Genomic DNA, 3,780 nt, shown 5'->3' with positions numbered 1-3,780 from the left:
ACAGTATATATTTTGAAAATATTTACATGTCTATATTTATATTCATGTAATTTATAGTATAAATAAATATAGGCTATTTAATATATAATCTTAACATATTTTTCTGAAACATATACATGCATGTGTGTGTATTTATATATACATAATAAATATACACAGTACACATACATTACATCCCTGCACGGGCCTCAAATTTAGTGCGCGATCACTTGCATTTTTTTCAGTGGATACGCCATCGTTTTTGCTTATAGATGTAAGAGTAATGCATCATTCGGAACTGTAAAGGGTCTACTTTTATTTGTGTGCACTCACAATATCATCAAAACGTTGTGCTTTTATAAAATAAAGAAAACAAACATATGCGCTTTCTGCTGTCTCGTCTTGAACAGGAGCGCTTCACAAAAATGAACCGAAACTCAGCGAATACATGCCTCACAGACAGGCCCGTAGCAAGTTATGAGGTCACCGAGGTCCGGAAATTTTTTCATGTTCAAAAATAAAATTTGTCCTCTGAATGACTAATATGCTATTAAACTATATGAAATATGAATGTCTGCATGACACGTATAATTCAGTTTAGACAGTTTGCAAGAACGTTCAGCATCCGTGGTATGAAAATGATCGCTGTGGCAGAGTGAACGAGGCATGAGAGAGTTGTGAGTGAGGACGTGGGGCGGGCGCAGCCTCCATGTTGCCAGATCCACGCATTTTTGGACGTCTTTTCCACTTAATTTGACACTTTTGAAAGTTAATAAAGTGGGAAGTTGCAGTTTAGGGTCAGCGATATCTTTATATTATCTTAATTGCAAAGTATTTGAAATAATTTAGGTTTATTTTTATTTATTTTTGGTTTGTTTTAATAGCAATATCTGGCAACACTGCATCGCCGGCACTTAAAGTGACAGTAATCAGATAAGCCCGTAGTCAGGTTATTGCTGACAGGATACTACATTTGGTCAGAAACTTTATCAACGCTGTCAAAGCAGTAGCATTTAACACTAGTACATAGATCTGTAGAACAAGTACAGTATTCTACAGAATGAAATGAAATACGCAAACCATGAAGCCTATGCTATGTCATTCAGTATTGTATTTGAATTCTCACAAATCATGCTAAAACATTCATAAGAGCACTTTATTATAGAACAATTCTTTAATCATTAAATTCTTTTTTCACCACTAATTGATGGATGTCTAAAATATAAAACAGGCCCGAGGCCCGGTCTGCGTCTGAACCATGACGTAAAAATTGGCCCGAAGCCCCGCCCGAGGGGCGTAAAAAAGTCGGGGGCCAATCGAGCCCGGGCTGAAATGCAGGGCTCTAACATACATATATTATGTAAACAAAAACTTTTATTTTGGATGTGATTAATCACGATTAATCATTTGACAGCACTAATTTGTATATTTATTCCAAAATAATAACTAAAGGCAGTAACAATTTGAATAATATTTTGGAAACAATTTACAATAAGTTTTCATTAGTTAACATTAGTTAACTACTTTAGTTAACATGAACTAAGAATAAACAATAGCCTACTTCTACAGCATTTATTAATCTTAGTTAATATAAATACTGTAATAAATGTTCATTGTTTGTTCATGTTAGTTAACACATTAAATGACACCTTATTGTAAAATGTTACCAATATTTTTTATTTGTGAACTGATGTTCAGCTGTTCTTTTTAATAGTCAACTTAATTCGGGTCATCGTCATAAAAGCTCTGTAAACACTGCCACAAACACGAAGATATATTAATTTCATCACGCTGAATGCTCACTAAAAACTGACGCAGTCATCTCGTTTTCAGACCATTTCAAGTTTTATTTTGACGTGACACAAAGTAGTGGTATCTAAGCAGGGGAAGTTGTTTACTTACTTTATAATTAGTCAATAACGCCATCATTTTCTTCATTAAGGCCGAGAGCTTGCACAAAAACAAAAGGCGGGATTTATCGCACAAATGAATCACATTCAGTCATAACCAATCATATCCAATTATAGCACGAAGGAGGCATTGCCTCCTCTCACATGACTTTCCCCCATTCATTCTCATTTACAACCCAGAAAAGTCACAGCACGCTAAGGGGTCTCTGCTGTAATGGGCCGAAGGGAGGCAAGCCTCCGCTGTAACTTTACCTGTGGGTGTCGCTGTTGGACAGTGTTACTTTATAAAAACAAGTGACTTTTATACTTTTAATGCCATAGTCATATTTGTGATTTATGTTTGTAATATTGATTATTTTGTCATCCAATTTTTTGAGGAGACACTGCCTCCCTTGCCTCCTTGGAAGGAACGCCCCTGAAATATAGCCTACGTAGCCTATCCCTCCATCGGCCCAGACGAATGGCCTGTGCGGCCCACTTGAGACAAACATTCTAATTAATTTAGCCGTTCTGGCTCAGTCAGTGCAGCCGCAGCGGCTTAAAGATTTAGTTCACCCAAAAATGAAAATTAGTCAGTAAATTACTCACCCTCAAGTCATCCTAGGTGTATATGACTTTCTTTTTTCAGACGAATCCAGTCAGAGTTATATTAAAAATTGTCTTTGATCTTTCAAACTGTTTAATGGCACTCAGCGGGTGTTGCAGTGCATCAGTCCAAAAGAAGTAAAATAAAAAGCGCCCATCCATAAAATAAAACAGTGTCTCACACGGCTCCGGGGGGTGTTTTTGTAAGAAAAATATCCATATTCAAAACGTAATAATCACTTTAATCTAGCTTGCGCTCACTGTTGTACACGGAAGCAGTTCCGGGCGGATGACGTATGAGGTCAGCATTGCGCACTGTCCATGAGAACACAGATGATGGTGATGATGACACAGCCAGAAGTTCGGCCCCCTCCCACCCCAGCCTGTGACCTCAGGGTTCCCTTCGTTCCCACAGATCCAATGTACATGTCCTCGTCGCTTGCCATGGGAACCCACAGGCCTTATGGAAATCTCTAGTCCCTCTGCTGCCTGTCAGTATCGAAGAGTGAAAAGGCCTCTTGAGTAAATATTTTATCTTCTGGTCTGAGATCAGTTCGAAAAATTGACCCTTATGACTGGTTTTGTGGTCCAGGGTCACATATATATATATATGTTTGTTTGCTTGTGTGTGCGTGAGTGGAATGTTCTGTTAATGCTTGTGGTTTGGATTGGACTACAAAATTCAATTAATAAACACAGTACACACAAATACACACAATGTACTCTTAGATCTGGCACAAAACAGGTCTCAGCAGGCTAAACACGCATGATTTATATGAAACGGGTTTTAGATGTTTTAGCACTTGAACTTTAGCGGGCATTTCACCTTCTTTGAAGTCTGTGTGTTGACATACTGGTTTAATTAAAGAAATTAATGAAGACCTTTCGGTTATTTTTTTTAAAGCTTAAAGTTTTGAAGGCTTGGGTGTGATTCAAAAACAGTTTTTGCTTCTGATGCTTGTTTGTGATGAGGGAAAAGTTTACGAAGAGTCAAAACAGAGGCGCTGGTTGTTTATGAAAACATAAATTGCAAAGCTTTTGTCAGATGTAAAATGTAAAGTGACACCTGAAAGTTCAAAGGTCCAAACTTAAAACACAAACGCTACTTTCGCACTGTCCTAGTGTGGAGAAATGGAAATTATAAGTTTCAATTCTCAGGATGAGATTTTCCTCGCTGGTTTAACTGAGAACAGTATTTTCCAAGACTGATTTCTTTTTTAAAGTTGATGATCTTATCCAACAAGGGTTCATTCCGTCCTGAGACATCTATAGGGAGGAGATGGACCACTCATATACAAATACACGG

The sequence above is a fragment of the Sinocyclocheilus rhinocerous genome, unplaced genomic scaffold (genome assembly GCF_001515625.1).
Source record: "Sinocyclocheilus rhinocerous isolate Xijiao unplaced genomic scaffold, SAMN03320098_v1.1 scaffold2135, whole genome shotgun sequence".
NCBI lineage: Eukaryota > Metazoa > Chordata > Actinopteri > Cypriniformes > Cyprinidae > Sinocyclocheilus > Sinocyclocheilus rhinocerous.
This window is presented reverse-complemented; position numbering follows the sequence as displayed.